The 8,075-nt window shown below is 48.8% G+C and overlaps 1 protein-coding gene across 2 annotated transcripts in view; it reads right to left on the bottom strand.

Annotated features, from left to right (window-relative positions):
* UGGT2 (UDP-glucose glycoprotein glucosyltransferase 2) overlaps positions 1-8,075 on the bottom strand; it is a 235,857-nt gene that overhangs the window by 137,712 nt on the left and 90,070 nt on the right. The gene's annotated exons all lie outside the window — the stretch shown is intronic.

Below are 8,075 nucleotides of genomic sequence, written 5' to 3' on the forward strand. Positions count from 1 at the left end.
GATGAAAGGGACTTGGAGGTCATGATTGACCACAAGATGAACAAGAGCCTTCAATGTGATGCTGCGGCTAGTAAAGTAAGTAAAACGCTGGCTTGCATCCATAGATGCTTCTCAAGCAAATCCCGGGATGTCATTCTCCCATTGTACTCGGCCTTGGTGAGGCTGCAGCTGAAGTACTGCATTCAGTTTTGGGCTCCACAATTCAAAAGGATGTGGAGAAGCTTGAGAGACTGCGGAGGAGAGCCACGCATATGATCAGAGGTCAGGAAAACAGACCTTACGAAGAGAGGTTGAGAGCCATGGGACACTTCAGCCTGGAAAAGCGCAGGCTCAGGGGCGATTTGGTGGCCACCTATAAGTTTATCAGGGGTGCTCATCAGGATCTGGGGGAATGTCTGTTCACCAGAGCTCCCCGAGGGATGACAAGATCGAACAGTAACAAACTCCGCCGCGACCAATTCAGGCTGGACATAAGGAAGAACTTCTTTTCTGTCCGAGCCCCCAAGGTTTGGAATAGACTGCCACCAGACATGATTCAAGCACCCACTTTGAACACCATCAAGACACATTTGGATGCTTATCTTGCTGGGATCTTACAATCCCTGCTGACTACCTGCCCCTGGGGCAGGGGGCTGGACTTGATGATCCTCCTGGGTCCCTTCCAGCCCGAATGTCTATGAAATCTATGAATGCTGGGTTAACTAGGTTTTAGACAAACCTTGCTTAGAGATTTTATACTCCCATAGGAATCAAGAATTGCACAGCTGAGGAGCTTCTCTATAATTAAGGTTCTATGACCTATACAGGATATTAGACTAAAACTATATTATATAGCCTCTGGGATTATACAACGAGGCCAATTTATAAAGAAAACTACTGTATGAAAGAAGAAAACCATCTTACTCCTAAGGTTTCCTGATACTAAGTCTTTGATTAGAACAGAAAAATTAAGGACATTTTTCTGGGAAGGGGAGGTGGTTTATGTGCTTGTATTTTTACAGTTATATATCACCATGATAGATATCACCTCATATTTCTGAGAGAGCTATAACCTTAACAATTCAGGCTTGTATTTTTGGGCTAGGGTTAGAACTTGTTTTTGCAAAAACATTTAGGGAATGCTGCTATAAAGTTTTAAATTTGACTATAAAATGTTTTTTTTTATTTGACCTTGTTAGGAAAATCAAGAACCATAAAGGACAACAGGACATGGATACTGAGGGCTTTTGTACATAGTTTGAGATGTGCAAACTTGTGAAAGGTGTTAATGAAACAGACAAGTTAAAACAAATTGTTCTGCCAGTCTTCAACCTACAGTGAAAATGAGAACTGAGATCTATTTATCTGACAGTCAAACAAACAACAAGAAAGGCAAACTAAACTCTATGGCCAGATCCAGATATGCAGGCACGTGTGGTTTGTAACACCATAAACCTCTTTGGGGGACCACAAACCACACACTTGAAGTTAAACTGTGTCCTGTGCTGCTAATTTGCAATGCGGGGGCAAAATCTGCTGCCAGGATTTCCAGGTAGCCAAAAAACAAACAAAAACAAAAGCCAGAAAAAAAGACGGCGCAAAGCATGCTGAAGTGCCATGTGGTAGAACAAAAGCAGAGACAGGGGAGCAGACAGCCCTAAATTGCCCGCTCCCCCATCTGTTTGCACTGTGGAGCCCCCATCTCAAGGTACCCTGTGCCCCAGCCAGCCACTCCCTGGCAGCCCAGGGCTGTGTGCCTCAGTGTGGGGCTCCACTGTGGAGCCCCATGCTGAGGTATGTGGAGGCCCTGCTCAAGGCATGCTGTGCCCCTGCCAGCAGCTGGCTGAGGCACAGCATGCCTTGAGACAGGCAGACTGAGGTATGCAGAGACAGGGGATCAGGCAGCCCAGGGCTGCCTGGTTCACCATCCTGAGGCACCCTGCGCCCCAGCCAGCTGGGGAGTGGCTGGCTGGGAAGTGGCTGGGAGTGCAAGGTGCCTTGAGACGGGGGCTCCACAGCACAGGGGAGTGCTCCATGTGCCCTCCTTAGCTGGCTGGGGCACAGGGTGCCTCAGTGTAGAGGCTGCCTGCCAGCTAGCCCTGCACTGAGGCACCCTGTGACCCAGCCAGCCTCCGTCCAGAGCATATGGAGCAGTGGGACAATGTGTCCCACTGCAAATTACATGACCAGGGGCATGCACTGCAGCACAAAGTAGCAGCACAAATCTGTGCCACTACTATTTATGCTGCTGCAAACACAAGTCCCTGCTCATGTGGACACGGTCTGTGGGTACAAACTGATGAACCATTTATATTAGGTGTACAGCTACTCCTCACTTAACATTGTAGTTATGTTCTTGAAAAATGCGACCTTAAGTGAAATGATGTTAAGCAAATCCAATTTCCCCATAAGAATTAATGTAAATAGGGGGGATTAAGTTTTAGGGAAAAATTTTTTTGCCAGACAGAAGACATTATATACATATACAGTATAAGTTTTAAATGTTTAAACAAACAATTTAATACAGCTATAAGTTTTAAATAATTTTAAACAAACTGCTGTTTGTTTTTTTAAACAAACTGCTGCTGCTCCTCTTGCTGTTCTTGCTGAACTTTCCCAACTCAAAAAAAACCATCTAGAGATTGTTGTTTTCTTTTCCTTTTTTTTCTTGGTAAATTTCTTGATAGCAATTCATTACATCATGAACTCCCCTAATCGCCTTGGAGCTGCATTCCTTGTTAGGATTGTCATCACTAATGATTTGCAAGCCAGCTTCAATCATTTGGAGAGCTTCAGAAAGACGTTTTGTAGTCAAAATTTGATGGGTTATTTCTTCTACTTCTTGGCCCTCTTCTTCCATTCCTCTCATCACCTCTAGTTGCATCAGACCTTCATTGGTTAGCTCGTCTCTGTGTTTGCAGAAGTTGTGTAACGTCAGCTTCTTCCACCTCATCAAAACCCACTTTCTTGGCCAAGCTGAGGATCTTTCTTCATAGCAGGGACAACATCTTTAATTCGTTTTAAGTCATTTACACATTCAGGCCAGAAATTCCCCCACACACCATTCATGCATGCCTGAGTAACTTCAGCCCAGGACTAACCGATGTTATTGATGCACTTGAGGATGTTGTAGTCATGCCAAAATTGCCAAATCATAGGCTTGCCTTCCCCATCGGTGCCTCTGATAAGCTGGTCAAAAGTATGGCCTAAGTAATATGCCTTAAATGCAGCGAGGGCTCCTTGGTCCATGGGTTAGATCAGTGATTTGGTGTTAGGTGACAGAAAGACAACTTTGATGTTTTTGCACAGGTTGTCCAGGTTGATTGGATGAGCCGGTGCATTATCAATAAGTAATAAAATCTTGAATCAAGATTTTCCATGGCACAGTATTCCTTCTATGCAGGGATGGCATAGAGAGTCAGCCATTCTGAAAAAATAACTCCAGTTATAGGAGTTCCTTTGGAAATCTCTTGAGAGCTCATGGTGTTTCAGAGTGGTACACTGTCAGCGGTTTCATATTCATGTCTCCGGCACCATTACCACCTAGAAGCAAGGTCAGGCGGTCTTTAGCTGCTTTAAAGCTCAGCGCTGTCTTCTCCTCTTTGGAAATGTAAGTCGATTCAGGCATCCTCTTCCAGTAGAGGCCCGTTTCATCGACACTGAAGATGTGAATAGCCGCCTTTGTCAATTATTTTCTTGAGATAGTCGGGGAATTTTTTAGTTGCTGCAGTATTGGCACTAGCCGCCTCACCGGACATCTTGATGTTATGTAGGTGGAAGCGCCTCTTGAACCAATCAAATCCCTGACTTGCCATGAACGTCTCTGTCTGTGATCCTTCACCGTGGTCGCTTATCAAATTGTCATACAAACTTTTTGCCTTAGCTTGTATCACTAGCAAACTTAGAGGTATGTTCCGCTGATTTTGGTTCTCTACCCACACTGAGAGAACACACTTCATGTTTTCCATCAAACTACTTCTTGATCAGCTTATTTTAGTAGCACTAAGTGGTGTTACACACCGAGCATGAGCCCTGATCTTGTCAGCATTACGCCAAATTGTTCTCACAGTGGTCGGACTAAGACCTAAAGCAATGCCAATATCTACTGCATGCTCACCTGTATCAAAACGCCTTAAAACATCTAATTTAGTACTCAAACTAATGGTTTTCCTGTTTTTCTTAATGCTACTGCTACTACTAGGCACTTTACTATCACTTGCTGGGTGTTTTTGATTCATGATCAGGGATCCTGGATTTCCCTGATAAAAAATTGGAAATTATCTGCCAAAAAATCACAAATTCTCTGATAAAAACCCCAAATCCATTATTAAAATTAAAGGCCCGCCACAGCCCACCCCAGCCCAGCTTGTGCCTCTCACTCCCCCCCACTACAGCCCTGCTGCTGCCCCTTGCCCCTGTTCCCCAAGCCCTGCCTGAGGGGGCCCTCAGCTACCTGCAGGCTCGAGCAGGGGAGGGCTGGCTTCCCACTAGCGTGTGCACTCCCAAGGTGTAAGGGGAACCTGCGACCCCCAGATTTGTCTATGAGACAGGTGCAGGCTGAGGGTTTGAGCTCCCGCCCTGCTTCGCCCCCTGGGGCCGCCGCAACCCAGTGGGCACAACCTGGCATAGCTGGAGACAGCAGGGCCATGCAAGGAACTACTCACCACTACTGCCTCCCCACTGCCCTGGCGATGCACCCCCTGCATCTGCTGCTGCTTTGAGGGGCGCAGCCCCACGCCGGTGCCCTCACTGCAGCTCTGCATGTAGGAGGCGTGTCACCAGGGCAGTGGAGGGCAAGCAATGGCAAAGAGATCCCCGCATGGCTCTGCTACCGCCTGCCATGCTGGGTCATGCCCACTGGGGTGTGGAGGCCATGGGGGAGGGAAGCAGGGTGGATCTGGCAGTGGCTAGTTAAGTGGGGGCAGAAGGGAGATGGGGATTGAGGCCCCTGTAGGGAGGGAGCTGGGAAGGGCTGGGGGGTTACTGCCCAGCTGGGCAGTGCTTGGTGCTTGGGGCCCAGGGCCATGATGTGTGGCTGCAGTGTCCCAGTGGGAAGCAGGATGGGGCTGTAGGTGGCTTATCCAGGGGAGGAGGAAGACTGGCTCCCCACTGCTGCGTGCACTCCCAGGGGGTAGGAGAAACCCGCGTCCCCCAGATTTGTATCTGGGGCAGGCTCAGGCTATGGGCTCCCACCCTGCTTCACTCCCCTGGGGTCTCTGCAGCCCTGTGGGCATGACCCAGTGTAGCCAGGTACAGTGGGGCTGCATTGGATTTCCTTGCTGCTGCTCCCCCTCCCTCTGCCCAGGCGATTCGCCCCCTGCTTATGCCGCTGCCACAGCCCCACGTGCAGGAGGCACATCACCAGGGCAGCATGAAGCGAGCAGTGATGAGGAGGTCACCACACAGCTCTGCTACTGCCTGCTGCACCAGGTCATGCCCACCGGGCTGCGGAAGCCGCAGGGGAGGGAAGCAGGGCAGCAGAGAGCAGCTCGTGCTGAGAAGCTGCTAGCTACTGCCAGCTCCACCCTGCTTCACTGCCCCGCAGCCTCCACAGCCTGGTGGGCATGACCCAGCATGGCAGGAAACAGCGAAGCCACCCAGGGATCTCCTTGCTGCTGCTTGCCCTGTGGTGCCCTGCGACACACCTCCTGTGCGTGGGGCTGCACCCCTCAAAGCTGTAGCAGGCACAGGAGACATGTCATCAAGGCAGCGAGGGAGGGGAGCAGCAGTGAGGAGATCCTCACACAGCCCTGCTGTCCCCAGCTACATCGAGTCATGTGTGCAGGGCTACAGAGTCCCTGTGGGAGTGAAGCAGGGTGAGAGTCTAAGTCCGCAGCCTGTGCTTGCCCTGGGTACAGATCTGGGGGGTGCACATCTCCCCTGCCCCCCAGCAGTGCGCGCAGCAGCAGGGAGCCAGCCCTCCCCTTCCCCTGGACGAGCTACTCCCAACCCCGTCCTGCTCCCTGCTGGGGCCCTGCAGCCACGCATTGTAGCCCCGGGCCCCAAGCACCAAGCACTGCCCAGCTCCCTCCCTACAGGGATCTCACTCCCCCTCTCCCCTCCCCCTCCACTTACCTGCTTGAACTGTTCTGGAGGCTGCCTGGGGCCACATGCATATACATACATGCACGTGGTGCCCCGTCTCACCACCTGTCTCACTAGCAGGCAGTGGCCAAACAATGTTATAACGGGACATTGAGCAACTTTAAATGAGTATGTCCCCTAATAGATCAGTGACATAATAATGAAACAATGTTAACCGGGATGACGTTAAGTGAGGAGTACCTGTAATCTACCTTTATACTGACATAGATGTGTAGCTGATGCAGCATAAAGCTGAACACTTGACATCCCACTCACAGCTGAAGAAAGTAAGGAATAACTACATACACTGTGGCTAGGGACAGACATTCAAAAAGGCTGAGCCTGAATTGATTCAATCTTTGCAGGTTAGTCTAACCTGGCTTGGCTAAATCAGTTTGTAACTGTATACACATCCCCGACATGCAGACACACGACTGCAGTGGCTCTGTTAGGTTTGACCTAGAAACCACTACACATAGCCCAAGCAAAAGTCTCTGTTCTGTAACTAATGCTCAATTGCAATGATAAGGAGAAGACAGTCTTAGATAAAGGAGACTTGAAAACAAAAACAGAATTAGTGGAGTAGGGCAAAGAGCTGATTTAAATATTAAGATTCACACCCCTAGGTGGGGAGAAAGTATGCTAATGAAACATACATGTATGGAAATGAGATACATAGCTAAAACACAGGTATAGAGACATGCTCAGTAAAGAACTCCTTGCGTCACTCCCTTATAACCAATTAGCAAACAACAATGCTTATGAAGGTCCAATACTCCTGTATAAAAGATGCTCATAATTAAGAATCTGTGTGCTTGTTACGTGAAATTATTCCGCTTGCACCTTGTATTGCTAGCAATAAATCTTTATACTTTCACCCCTGGTATCTTTATTGGCTTTTGCATACCGGGCACGATCCCAGACTTGAGCTGGGGCTCAACAGCTCAGGCTAGAAGCTGGGGGCACTAGAGCAGCCCTTCTGTCCCTTCCACAGCACTGAGCGGTGGTTGGGGGGGGCGTGGCCAGGCCCTGGCAGGATGCTCTGATTAGGCCAGCAGGGAATTGATAACAGTGTTATCACCCGCTAACTCAGTGTTTATCAGCCCATTAAGAAAACAACAGAGAGAGAATCAGCAGGTAGCTGGTAATATGCCTGGTGATTCTACCTGTTGATTCAGCATGGACCATAGTCAGCAGTCAGTGTGTGATCTGCTAGCTAAGACACAGACATCTCTCCACAAGGCAGAGGGGAGGGAGGAATTCCTGCTTAGCAGGGAGTGGTGAGCGGGTGGTGGAGAGCAGCCTGCAGTCTTTGCCGGAGCTGCAGCCAGGAAGCAGAGGGAAGGGGCCAGCCCTGCTGTGGATCAGAGAGCCCAGCCCAGCCCAGAAAGCATGCTAGGATGATGGGGATCTCTGGTTTATCTTAAAGAGCAAGGGATCTGGGACAGACATTACATAAACCAATTTGACCCAAATCAGTTAAGCCTGATACTACATTCAACCAGGTTTATCTGAAACCAATTTCAGCCAGTTTCAAACTGGCTTATGTGCACTGAACATCTGTTCTGTTACAGGTTTAAACCAGTTCCTGATCACTTAAACCAGTTTATGTGTAATCTCTGTCCCTAGCCTGTAAGTTAAACCAGTGCATGGCTCATGCATCCACGGCTATAGTCAATTTCATTTCAAGTTTGTCATTTGCACAATGCAAACTGGCCCTTACTGGCTCTTCTGCCACCTAGAAGATGCACCTGGACAGCTTCTATTGTAGGAAGCTACTTCTAGAGCGTTGTTTAACTGTCAGCTCCAAAAACAAGAATTATTTTGGCTACTGACACACGTTATTTTTGGAATGCTATGAAGGGCCTTGTTACATGGTAATTTTGGGTGACTCCTGGAGCTCTTAGGGTGTAGACAGAAGTGCAGCTACCAGTTGTAACTCAGAACGATCTTTGCAAAGCATTCTGAGTTACATTACTTTAGACCAAACAGACGTTCACTGTTGGTTCCGG

Source organism: Alligator sinensis, unplaced genomic scaffold (assembly GCF_000455745.1).
Source record: "Alligator sinensis unplaced genomic scaffold, ASM45574v1 scaffold740_1, whole genome shotgun sequence".
NCBI lineage: Eukaryota > Metazoa > Chordata > Crocodylia > Alligatoridae > Alligator > Alligator sinensis.